This window comes from Priapulus caudatus, unplaced genomic scaffold (assembly GCF_000485595.1).
Source record: "Priapulus caudatus unplaced genomic scaffold, Priapulus_caudatus-5.0.1 Scaffold347, whole genome shotgun sequence".
Lineage (NCBI taxonomy): Eukaryota > Metazoa > Priapulida > Priapulimorpha > Priapulimorphida > Priapulidae > Priapulus > Priapulus caudatus.
In genome coordinates this window covers 34718-48531 of record NW_014577408.1, presented here as the reverse complement: position 1 = coordinate 48531, position 13814 = coordinate 34718, and the positions used below count along the sequence as shown (strand labels likewise).

The following is a 13814-nucleotide window of genomic DNA, read 5'->3' as shown; positions in this document are numbered from 1 at the left end:
CAATCCAGAACGATATGTGCCGGCATGTCGTGGGAGAGATGGACAGGAGCAGCCGATGAGGAGCAGGAGATGGAGAGGGAGAGAGAGCGAGAGGAGAGGAGAGGAGAGAGAGGAGAGGAGAGGAGAGGAGCAGGAGGCAAACCAGGAGAGTGAGTAGGAGACGACCAGGAGAGGAGACGGGGGTTTACGCTGGGAAGCCAGAGCTGGGGTGCGGGGAGGTACACAGAGACAATGTCATTGATTGTAACAAGTAGAGAGTGACTTTTCTGGTCGGTAAAACGCACACCGTTGCTCTGTACGTGCCTAATACATGCAGACACCAACGCGCGGCCACGCACGCCAACACACGCACACCGCGCACTACGCACGCACGCACGCACGCACGCACGCACGCACGAACACACGCACGCACACACACACACATCACCACACCACACACACACACACACATATATATACTAATATATAACATAATTATATATATCACCTATAGAGCTCTCACACTGAATTTAAATAAGCATACGTAATTTCGAAAATGTTGAGCTTCACACCTGACATCGTTAATTCCACCCTAGGGTGCGAACTGGAGCGAGATTAGCAGAGACTCACCAGAATCACCACCTCCCCACCGCCGCTCCGCCAATCATCCGGTGCTGCGTACAAATGAAGGCCTGCCAGCAGTGGATTACCACGTCACGCACGCAGCCGAACCCACACCCCGTAATACAGCGCTCTCCGCTACACACGGCGCGCCTATGCATCGACGGGTCCACACACACGCACCAGAACAATCTTTTTTGCCGGCAGGCGTCCGAGCGCGACACCGCCGCACGCAGGCACCAGCTACGCTCGCCAGAAAGGACAAGAATCTCTCTCAGCCGATTCGACCTTAGTACCCACGTCACAAGGGCGCCATTGCAATCCTCTGGCCTGCTTGAAACCGCACTAGGCAACGACGGTCGGACTGCTTACGCCCGTCAACAGACACATCCGTCCGGCTGGGTCGGGCGCATCTGAAAACGATTAGAACACATATAGCAAACACGTTTGCTACGAACGAATGGTGCCGCTCGTACCGTCAGCTACGTCCCGTCGCTTACTACTGACGCGCTCAAACTCGACAGAGCCGCAGACTCACAACGACAACACACCATTAATTGGCCAATCGCTCGGGAGTTTATGGCACGCCCGCGAGAGGTCACACCTAACAAGCACTGGACCGAGTATCGACGTCGCGAGTGGTCGCTCTACGAATTCCATAAGACGGTCGACGGAAGCGACGAACGCGACCCACCTTTTACTGCGCGGCTTTTTTTCTCGCTGACAGTCGCGCCGGAGCTTTGCTTTCCGGGACGCACGACCGGACGGGGGGAATGAGGCAGAGCGCGCTGACGGTTAGGAGGAGGACGGAGCAGCAGAAGCAAGAACGAGGACCTTACTTGCGTGGTGTTACCGCTGCTTCCATCTGCTTGGCAAATGTCAGTTTTTCCCACTCCAGAAAATCCAGCCTGCTTCTCAATCTCTATAAGGAAATAAGAACGAGACCTGCGTGAGCACGCTTCCCGCCGTCATATCCGACGTCTCTTAAGACGCTGCCCAAGGTCCAATCCAGGCGGAGGACGCGGAGATGAGGATGGAGTTTCGCGGAGAGGAGGGGGGAGTCGAGTGCCGACGAGGAATACAGATCGATGCGAATCAATCGCATCGGTCAAGTACGTTTTGTGGTCTACGACGGGACGTTTATGATTTTTGTTGTGGCGACAAACGCGCCTGATTCATATATTAATCAACATCCGCTGGTTCAACAAACTCCTCCCTGCCAGCGCAGACACACCGCAGCGAGACAATCACAAGGTCATGCGCAACGGCACCACACAACACGCGACACATTTCTCAGAACGTCGCCGTCTTCCGCCGCCGGCTTGATGCTAGTTCGCTGCCCCCCCCCCCCTTGGCGTACCGATGCCTGTCGCACGTGTCTGCGTGTGGGGGGATCGGGGGAGGCGCATTAGTGCTTGCCGATTGCTGTCACGACGCCCGTGCGGGTGCCCCGTGGCAACATGTCTCTGCTTGCAAATCTATGACAAATACGACATACGCCCTATCCGCTCTCCTATTGACGACTATTTCGTCATTAGAGAAGCATTCTTCATAGTACGGCCGCCAATATTGTTGTATGTGTTGTAGCCGTTCAATACCATAGGAGTTTTAGAGCGCTATCTATTGAACCGCCAAGCACGTGATTTGGAGCCTGTAAAAGCAGAACTTGAAGTTGAATCGGCAATATTGACACCTTGTTCCATAGGCAAGAATCTTCCTATGACACAATAGTGTCGATAGGAGACGTATATCATGCGTATCGTCGTTACTCCCTTGCATATAGATACCTTAGCCAGAACAAGGCTGGGCACGCCGCAGCTGTCGCGGGCGCGTCGCGTCGCGCAGTGTCGGCTATAACGGCGCTTACCGCACGACGCGCCTTACTGATGAGCGCCCGTACCTGGCCGGGCGTCGCTGCTGAGCACGGATTAGCGTTGGTTGAGCATCGTTCGTCTTCTCCTTCCGCATCCTTTGATGCGCTGGCTGCAGGTCGAGGCGCGCGCCGAATCTTTCCAAGCGCCCTGCAGCGACATGCGCACCCGACGAGCTTACGCTTTGACGAAGCGGGACATCGCTAATCGAAGAGCAATTAATTACCTATCCAATTAGCGTGAGTGGCTGTCGATTGCAGGCGATTAATGCGAGGAGAGCGCACTGTATGCGGAAAGCGACGACGCCGTTGTTGCCGAAGCCTTAAAACTCTCGCGATAATGAGGGCCTGTGTATTAAACTGACACTAGCCAAAAATGGAACCTGACCGATTGTCACATTTAGGTATACCTGCACGTTTTTTACTTAGCGCAATATATCCATGCCCATTGCAATGAACATTATTCATGCAAGTTATCACCACGAGGTTTCCACCATTCAGCTGCGGACCGTCCACCATCACTGATCACGCCGCCACCGCCGCCAACACCACCACCACCACCACCACCACCACCACCACCCCACCACACCACACCACACCACAACCAGATCAGCACACACACAACAACCAATACAACAACACTAACAACAAACAAACACAACAACAAAAACAACACCAACACAACACCACACGCCCCACGCCACTTGCCACCGCATCTTCCCAGCCTGCACCGCGATCGCCCACCGCATCAACGCCCCCGCCACCGCACCGCCACCGCACCGCACTTGCCACCGCCACCCACCATCACCTCCACCACCACCATCACCATCACCATTCGCAGCCACAGACAACCCGCCACCACCATTGCAGCCTCCACCACCACCATCACCCATCAACCATTTCGCAGCACCAGCACACCGCCCACCATCACTCACCACCACCACCATCACCATCACCATTTCGCAGCACCAGCATCTACTTACATCTGAGTTTTCATGCGGGCTCCGTGCGTGAGCAGCAGCTGTGCTAGCGGTATGTTGTCGAGCCAGGCATGGAACGTTCGGCACGGTCATGTTTGGCAACCTGTTCATCCAGTTGATGTCCAGGTTGACGTGGTGTCGAGGAGCGCAACCGATGCCTCAGGTCCCATTGTCTCTCCACCGCCCATCGAACAGGAGGCCTGCCCAAACACATGAGACAACGGCTCGTCACGTGCTGGATAAACAGCATGGCTGCCGTCCATGTGAATAAACAGCATGCTGCGTCAGTGCTGGATTACCACAGCATGGCTGCCGTCAGTGTTGGCAACCACAGGCAGGCCTGCGTCTAGTGCTGGATAACAGCCATGGCTGCGTCAGTGCTGGATAAACAGCATGGCTTGCAGTCCAGTGCTGGGATAACAGCATGGCTTACGTCAGTGCCGGCATACACAGCATGGCTGCGCTCAGTGCTGCGATAACAGCACCGTCCTATACGGTCAGTGCTGGATAACAGCATGGCATGCGTCAGTGCTCGGTAACTGCATGGCTGCGACATTAGCCCTGATAAAACAGCATGTGGGCTGCGTCAGTGCTGCGATAACAACACGGCTGCGTTCAGTGCTGGATAACACGCACTGCTATACGTCAGTGCTGCGATAACAGCATCGCGCCTGCGTCAGTGCTCGCGATAACAAATGCGCAGTCAGTGCTGGATAAAACAGCATGGCTGCGTCAGTGCTGGATAAACAACATGACTGCGTCAGTGCCTGGATAAACAACATGACTGCGTCAGTGCTGCGATAACAGCCATGGCTGCGTGCACGTGCCTGGATAACAAAACATGACGGTGCGTCAGTACTGCCGTTATCATTCAGACACGTAGCTTAGCGACGTGGAGCACACCAGCATGCTCTGCTGCCGCTTCACAACCCATTTTCTTACCGAGCGTTCTTTTCTCGCCAAAACGTTCGCGACATTTACGATTAACAATTTTGAGAGCTAACGAAAGCTCAAGCGGGAAGGCGGAACAAAATTTCAAGTAATTTAGTAATGCAGCCAGGTTACTGCCCCGGCAAGAACATCCACTGTTCGATTTACGTACGGCGCACATTATAAATACTTCCTGTCGCAAATCTTACTACAACTACACACGAGAGTCTTCTCCAAGTAGAGGAGTTACACGCACTCAAAATATTATATATATATATATATAGTATATATATATATGTATCATGGTGTGTATGTATAATCCATATATATGATTATATATATTGTATGTATATGCTGTGTATCGTATAATAATACTACTACTATATCATATTATAACCTCCTACTATCATATAGCATATAGACCTATATATAGATATAGCATATATATATACGCGCTAACGCGATATTCCAAGTTAGTTTACTTTCGTTGATTTATACCCACTCTCATAAGACCACGCATACCAACCACTGCACACCATCTAATACTAAATGCTTACAACGTTCCGCCTCCAAGCTTCAGTTTTCCAATTCGCGTAAATACCGTCCACCCACCCAGCGGACTGGCCCAGCAGAGTACACACGGAGATTCTAATCCCGATGCTAGGATTTCACGTCGCCATTCGTAGGCGTCGAGATGTACATTACGAAGCCGTATACTAGCGGTTCTCAGACGCGATATCGAATTAGTTCTCAGACGCGCCACGATGATGCAGCTGCCCACTCTTCTATCAGACGTAAACGTGATGACGCGGCCCTAGACGACGCTGCAATAATTACATATCGCTATATCAGTCCGTCCAGCGCAGGCCAGCGGCGCCGTCGTGACCACGGGTGAGGGTCGGCAGTTGCGGGGAGGAGGATGGGGACGCGCACGCGCTCGCAGGTGTCCAGCCAGGGGGAAGGCGGGTCTATGCAGGACTATATATATATACATATTGTGTGGGTGTGTGCTGTTGTGTGTGTGTGTGTGTGTGTGTGTGGGCCGATCGACCCCGCTGCGCTAGTCGCCCGCGCGCGGTTAGTGTGTGTGGTGCTGCTGTGCTGTGGCTCGTGTGTGTGTGTGTGCGTGCGTGCGTGCGTGCGCGGTGTGTACTGTCGCCGTGTGGTGTGTACGCGGCACCACGACGCGCGAAGACACTGCCACCGAACGCATGCTCACACTGTGGCCCTTGTTGTCCATCTCTCAGCCCGCCCTCCTCTCCTTGCCCACCCCACACTTTCCTCTCCTCCCTCTCCGTCTACGTATCCGGCCGTTTGCCTGCAAAGCCACCACAGACAGAGATCGTCATGAACCACTCAACGCGTCCTGTGTACGCACCACCAAACATTACTCCGACTACACCCTGCTGCACTGGACATGAGCACAAACTGAGAACTCAGACTCTGCCAAACGACAACTTCACCCTCTCTCGTCCTCCGAAATAGCGGTACATTGTGTTCCTGGCACAAGAAACGCTAGATAGTTCCTGGTTGACAAAGTTTCCATTCTGTACAGAGCATCTCTGAAGTCTCGGACGATAAAATCACTCCAGAAATACTGAACCAGCCCTATGATCCATCCTATAATCTGCCCACTCAGGAGGCTAATCATTCACAGGCACTTAAACATAATCCCCCCTCATCATATACCCCCCCAAAACCCCCCCCCCTCGAACCAACCACCGTCCCCACCTTTTACCTCCACACCGCCCCCCCCCCCCCCCCCCCCCCCCCCCCCTTACTTCCCAACCCTCACACAACATCCCGGGATATATAATATGCGATATCACCCTACTAACCTCAATCATGTAAGAGCAACTGTCCGCCATAATAGATCGTATTCCACCTGGCAGCTCGGTATGATCTGGCCTTTCATGACACGAGACATGTAATCGCATTCAGGTATTAAGGCTTTGTTGTTCTTCAAAGTTACAGCCTGCGATTATGCCCAGCCAGCCAACATGTTCTCCTCGCAATTTTATTGACACAATCAACAACATACGCATATACGCTCTTCCTACTGGACACTATTTGTCAAGCGCCAGTATTTGCCGGGTCCGACAAGCAATATGGCGCCTCATCTTCACTGGATCACGTACAGCATACCAGGTGTCTGCGGTTAACTCTAGCCACAGGGCAAGAAACTCACTACAGGCTGGTTATCTAGTACATAGCTGTATAGAGTGCATTGATGTAGTATTTCTGCACCCAGCGACAGCGCTGTCGTGCACCACTATTTAGTTCACCCCTTCACCTCAGCTCTGTTGACTAAGGCGATAAAAAAAAGCCCGAGACATATATCATGGCTGAACATTTGTTATCAGCTTGTTTGGTTTTACGTGTTGCTATTTCTTGTGTTGACACCTAACACTACAACTCCAGTGATCGAACTTCATCGTCGTCAAAACTAGACGTAAAAATCGTTGCATATATATTGATATATATATAATAAAATAATAATATATTATATATATACTATATATATATATATGTGTGTGTGTGTGTGTGTGTGTGTGTGTGTGTGTGTGTGTGTTGTGTGGGTGTGTGTGTGTTGTGTTTTTTTTTTATTTTTTTTTTTTTTTTTTTTCTTTTTTTTTTTTTTTTTTCTTTTTTTTTTTTTTTCCTTTTGTTTCTTTATTTTTTTTTTTTCTTTTTCTTTTTTTTTTTTTTTTTTTTCTCTTTTTTTTTTTTTTTTTCTTGTGGTGTGTGTGTGTGTGTGCTGGTGTGTGTGTGTTGTGTGTGTGTGTGTTGTGTGTGTAGTGTGTGGGTGTTGTTGTGTGTGCTGCGTCGCGCGGGTGCTGTGCGGGTTGCGTGCCATGCGTGTATGTGTTTCAAGCACGTACAACGCGTCAGTGTACATGTACATATCATGAGGCGTATTAGTATGATTAAATAGGCTCTGCTGTAACATATGCATATATACACTGACAACGCTGTACATTTACACTGAGCGGCCTTGCGGTAGAGCGGTTGGGTGATGCTCGGCGACATGGGAATGAGCAGCTTCTTATTGAACTTGGTGTGCACCATCGGCGACCCAGTCGCCAGATGACTCGCACATTGCATCTCACGCACCAGCATGGATCGAGTCCACGCGTGGCGGTCTTACGCAGCGCTTGCCACTGCAAAGATAGCAAGCATAGTATTAATATAGGGTAGACTCTGCTATATAGGCGTTCTACATATTTCTATGGTAGCAAGCGAGAAATCTGACTTCACAACGACGAGCAGCGATTGATACCAGCCATGCTAGTTATACAAATCTATCGATGGACGGGCAATCACACACGCGACGCACAAACGCACACCACCGCACGCATAACACACACACGCACGTCACGCACAACACGCAGAGAGAGAGAGAATATATCGGTAATTTCAAGGTAGATTCTACGTCGGTGGTGTAAAATGAGATGCTAGCGAGCAAAACTAGTTGCGCACCTTTAACTAGCGATGTACTACCGCCTGAAAATTCCCAAAATATATTTATGCGTAACGATATTGGCATTAAATATTAAATTATAAATAATAAATAATTAATAATTAAAATTTAAAAAATAATAATTAAATATTAAATTAAATTAAATTAAATTTTTAAATTATTAAAATTTTTAATTTTTAATTTTATTAAATTTATAGGCATTAAATATCAATGAAGATTTGATGTTGCACGAATCAGTCATTTTAAATCTTGAAACATGGTTGGACTATGTACCAGCTTCCGTGTGCTGTGTGTGCCATTTGGCTGGAATAATATTATATAACAGCTCCTGTTTAAATGTCAGTCATACGCTTGGAGCTGACGGTTGCATATCATAGGCAAAACAAATTACAATATGATCAAACTCGTGTGTCAACACCTACCACAATTTATTGTTCCATGTTAGTTGATATACAACCACACGACAGGATGACAACGACCAACAGCAACAGCAACAATAACAACAATAACAACAATAACAATAACAACAACAGCAACACGTTATAAATAATAAAGTTGAGACATCGGAAAAAAATTCGCGATAAGAAAAAAACACCAACGCTTCTATTAGATCTGCTTTCTACTAAAACTAACTTTCTTTTTTGTTTACGTCTTCGCAAACAGCCACTATTCGCTCGGCTGCATAAACTAATGCAGCGAGTACCGATTGCAGACTAATGGACCTTCCGGAGATGCAAAAACGAAATTGCACTATTACTAGTCATTCGAGCGCTGCTTTACATTCATGATTTATAAATCCATGCGCCTGACAGCGCACAGGAAGTGAGGGGACACGGGGGGGGGAATTAAATACATGTCCGTTTGTATCATCATGCAGACTGTCGAATTCTCTCATATAACTTGTGTTAGCTCTTTTTGCAGCCACAAACAGCAGCAGCAGCCCAGCAAGCAACCAACAACAACAACAACATCAACAAAAACAACAACAACAAAACCAACAACAACAACACCAACAGCAGCAGCAACAGTAATAATAATAAAATAATAATAAGAATAAAAATAAAATAATATAAGAAGAATAGTAGTAGTAGTAGTAGTAGTAGTAGTAGTAGTAGTAGTAGTAGTAGTAGTAGCAGTAGCAGTTAGTAGTAGTAGTAGTAAGTAGCAGTTATGCAAGTAAGGCAAGGTAGCAGCTAGCAGTAGGCAGTAGCAGTAGCAGTAAGTAGCAAGTAGCAGCTAAGCCAGTCAGCAGTAGCGAGTGCAGCTAGCAGATAGCAGTAGCCAGCTCAGCAGTAAGACATGTAGCCAGATAGAGTAGCAGTACGGCCAGTAGCAGTAGCAGTCAGCAGTAGCAGTAGCAGTAGCAGTAGCAAGATAGCAGTAGCAGTAGCAGTGCAGTAGCAGCTAGCAGAGTAAAGCAGCTAGCAGTAGCAGTAGCAGTAGCAGTAGCAGACTAGCAGCTACATAGCTAAGTAGGCGTAGCAGATAGCAGTAGCAGTAGCAGTAGCCAGTAGCAAGTAGCAGTAGCAGCTAGCAGTAGCAGTAGCCAGTAGACAGTAGACCAGTAGCAGTAGCAGTAAAGCAGTTAGAGTAGCAGTAGCAGTAGCAGTAGCCAGGTAGCAGTAAGCAGTAGCAGTAGCGATTAGCAGTAAGCGAGTAGCCTCAGTAGCCAGTAGCAGTAAGCAGTAGCAGTAGCAGTAGCAGTTAGCAGTAGCATGTAGCAGTAGCAGTAGCAGTAGCAGTAAAAAGCGCCAGTAGCCAGGCGGGTTTAGCAGTAGCCAGTACGCATCAGCACGTAGCAGTAGCAGTGTAGCCAGTAGCAGTAGCAGTAGCAGTAGCAGTAGGCAGTAGCAGTAGCAGTCAGCAGTAGCAGTCAGCAGTAGGCCACGTAGCGCAGTAGCAGTAGCAGTAGCCAGTAGCAGTAGCAGTAGCAGTCAGCAGTAGAGTAGCAGATAGCCAGTAGCCAGTAGCAGTAGCAAGTAGTGAAGAGTAGTAGTAGTAGGTAGTAGCGAGTAGCAAGTAGTAGTAGTAGTAGGTATAGTAGAGTTAGTAGTCAGTCAGTAGTAGTAGTTAGTATGTAGTAGTAGTAGCTAGTAGTAGTAGTAGTAAGTTAGTAGTTAGTAGTAGGGGATAGTAGAGTAGTCGTTCGTCGTCATCGTCATCGTCGCCGTAGCAGCAGCAGCAGCAGCACCAGGTCAGTTCAGTCAGCAGCAGCACGCAGCAGCAGCAGCAGCCAGTAGTCAGTCAGTAGCAGCGAGCAGCCAGTCAGCTTAGCAGTGAGCAGCAGTAGCAGCAGCAGCAGCAGCAGCAGCAGTAGTAAATCAGCCAGCAGCATCGCGCGCCAAATAGGATTCTATTCTTATAAATCTGATTTAGACGACTCGAATATGCTAAACACATTCCTCCCCTCTTTCACCCACACACACTACCCCCCCCCCCACCACCACACCCAGCAAACACACAGTCACACACACACCGATTATCATATAGGTCACGTACGCACGCACGCACACACGTACGCACGCACGCGCGCACGACCGCGCCAGTGCTTAAATAATATGCGTAGTCGCTGTAGGAAGCTATGTCGAGTAACTGTGTGCACGACGTATAAATCAACCATAAATCCGCGCGAACACGATTTCCCCATTCTATCTACAAACAGCAGCGAGCTGCTACTGTGAGGCACGCAAACACCGCGCGCGGTTTATATGTGTTAGTTATCAACAGCCGCCCGCAGACTTGATAGAACCGAGTTTTATTTTATGTGTCCCGGCTGAAAAATAGATCTAGAGACACTTCGAATTCATCGCGTGTGCAGCTCGACAGACATCGCACGCAGTGCAGTGTGTGCTCTGAGTGAAATTAAAGGCGCGTGTGTGAGGCTATGAATCTATGCTGTCTTATGCTGTCTGTAATCTGAATGCCGTAGTCTCTCTGTGCAGATAATCCCGGTAACTAACAATACACAGTGTGTTGTATGTTTAGGCATTTGACAATACACTGTGTATTGTTAGCGAGCTTTCAACAATATACTGTGTATTTTTGAACACCTTCTAACAATACACTGTGTATTGTAGTAGGTACCTATGAGCTTTCAACAATACACTGTGTATTGTTGAACACCTTCTAACAATACACTGTGTATTGTAGTAGGTACCTATGAGCTTTCAACAATACACTGTTTATTGTTGAACACCTTATAACAATACAATTTTCTTTTTTTTCCCTTTTTTAATTAGTTTACTTTTTGATTTGTAAACTTGAAATTGACATTTATTTAAATGAATTTATTGAAATTATTTGATTGATTTTATTGAATTTATTGAAAATGAAATTGAATTTAAATACACAGTTGTTAGGTACCTATTACAATACAAAGTGTATTGTTAGAAGGCGTTCAACAATACACACTGTATTGTTGAAAGTGTATTGTTAGTTACCAGGATTATCTGCTCTGTAAGGCTGTCTTGATGCGTGCGAGTATAACCGTTGTAACCGTTCTTCTTCGAAGTATTCCAAACACAACATTGTTACATCTAATCTGCTTCGAAAGACCCCACCCCGCCTTTCTCTTTTGCCCCTCCCGTAGAGCGATGTGATGAATTCTCTCCCCTATTCTTTCGCAATCCTCTACCCTCCCTCAATCCTCTTCAGCAGCTATGTGATAGCAGCAGCTGCATGAGTGGGAGGCTGTGTTTATCGCAGCGCTGCACACCTACCTGCGCAGATGCTTCTGGAACTTTGTCGTGTTGGAGAAGATGTTTTTGAGACTCTTGCGCATGTTCGTCTTCCGTCTGCTACTCGGCGATATGCTCGACTCTGATAAAGGTCAAACACACCATCGATGTTGTTAAAGTGATTACGTCACCGTAGATATAGTAAATGTACAAAAATTCTGTCCATCTTTTTCACGAAATGTAAGTGATTCTGTTAATTTTGTTATGGTTAAATTGCCGATCGATTCCGTTCGATGTGAACAAACACTCGTGACTCATACGAAGCCCATAGCAAACATTTAATGTCGTGATAAACACATGAAATCGCCCAGGTTTTTTGTGTGAATTTTTAACTAGTTGAGAAACAATCTTATCAGGTAAGAATTTGAGGATAAATTTAGTCCCGTTAGTACTGCAACAAAATTGCAACAAAATTTTTACAAATATACACTATAGAAAATTCGTGACGTAGTCAATTTAATGATCATGATGCGTTGGCACCACGAGAAAACCAAGCCGTATCCCCGGGGTGGTGAGCGGTGTAAACTGTATATAGTCTGGCAGCCAGCGGAAAGCAGTCCTAGTGGTAGCGGGGAAAGGGTCTACCTACTAATTCATACAGTGTTATATAAACTTGTATATAACCGTTGCAAAACTATTATTGCTATACGCTTATAGGACGGCTACAATTTCTGTGCTTAGTTCGCGTATTTCTACGTCAATCCCGCCATTTTAGTACCAACTGTTGCGTCTTACAGAGGTTCGCAGTTGGCAAACTACAGTCTGGCGCGTAATTAGCAGATAGCGTCACCTACCTTTGAATTGCCTCTCGGTGTGGTGCGTCTCTCGGTAAGTATGCAGCTGCGACAGCAAGTCATCTAGGGTGTCCAGCTTTTCGGCAAGTCTAGACGGCCGATGGTCAACATCTCTCCAGCCTGCGCGAGAAAATTCGCTTTAATACACGCCGGCACGCGAAGACTATAATAACGAGATTAAAAATAAACAGTAGACCAGCTACTCGAAACGTTTACGAAACGATTATTCTAAATCACGATTCTAACAAAATTTTACTTAATAACTACCGGCTATTACCCATATAATTACCCATCTAGGACAAGGAAATTACTTCCGGCAATCTCACTCATGAGCCTCGACCAGTTTTCGTAGGTCTAGGACTAGTACCACTGGCAAGATTCGTTGCCAAATATCATTAACTGCAATCTACTATTTACAATTATTTTAAAACTATCCATTGTATGATTGTTTTACAAGTTAATATAAAAGTACGCTAGCAAGCACTAGCGCACAAGCAATTTATAAATAAGCAACAGTGTAGAGAATTAATACTACGTCAGTAATACGGTGCATAAACCTCAGTAACGTCTTAAGTGTAACGTATATGTGTACGTTTGCGGCGAGTCAATAATATACTCACTGGAAGGCTCGGCGAACGGGGGATTGGTGGACTGGGGCTTGCTCAGTCCCTTCATGTTGCCGGCCTGTACTCGCACGAAGTACTTGTCACCTGTGGGATACATCTCATGCTAGTTAACAACCCAGTCGGTTTAGCCAACGCGCTGCGAGGATACGAGAGGTGCCGTGTCGAAAGAGAAGGCTTCAATGCGCTCCCCTCCCCACCCTCCCTTCCTCCGCCCGCCCGTTCCACCCTCCACCCGCCCGTTCTTCTCCTCAATCTCTTCGACTATCCTTACCTCATATACGTCCCCTACTCTCTCATCTCATTCCGTCCATCCCTCTCTTCATTCCATCGCCCCCCCCCCACCCACCTGCACTCCACTTTCCCTGCACACCCTCTCCCCTCGCGTCCGCAATCCCCCTCTCCCCTTACCCGCATTGCCCCCAAACCTTGCCCGGCTCCCGCAAGCCAGCCACCCTAACCCTAACCCTATCACAGCGTCGCAGCCTCGCGTAGCTGCTGCGCGTGCAGCCGACCGACCGCCTGCTTTCATGCGCGCTCGTGTGTGTGTATGTGTGTGCGTGCGTGCGTGCGTGTGTGTGTGTGCGTGCGTGTGCGTGTGTGCGCGTGTGCGTGTGCGTGTGTGCGTGCGTGCGTGTGCGCGCGTGCGTGCGTGTGTGTGTGTGCGCGTGTGCGTGTGCGTGTGTGCGTGCGTGCGTGTGCGCGCGTGCGTGCGTGTGTGTGTGTGCGCGTGTGCGTGTGCGTGTGTGCGTGCGTGCGTGTGCGCGCGTGCGTGCGTGTGTGTGTGTGCGCGTGTGCG

The 13814-nt window shown here is 48.2% G+C and overlaps 1 protein-coding gene across 1 annotated transcript in view; it reads right to left on the bottom strand.

Annotated features, from left to right (window-relative positions):
- The window catches only part of LOC106809353 (ankyrin repeat and fibronectin type-III domain-containing protein 1-like), a 34942-nt gene extending 21841 nt beyond the window's left edge, over positions 1–13101 (bottom strand). Inside the window, exons 1-3 of the mRNA XM_014812417.1 lie at positions 13013–13101; positions 12393–12512; positions 11581–11680 (exon numbers count right to left, since the gene is read on the bottom strand). The gene's annotated coding sequence lies outside the window, so the exon portion shown is untranslated. The remainder of the gene's footprint in view (positions 1–11580; positions 11681–12392; positions 12513–13012) is intronic.
- Positions 13102–13814: the final 713 nt, after the last annotated feature.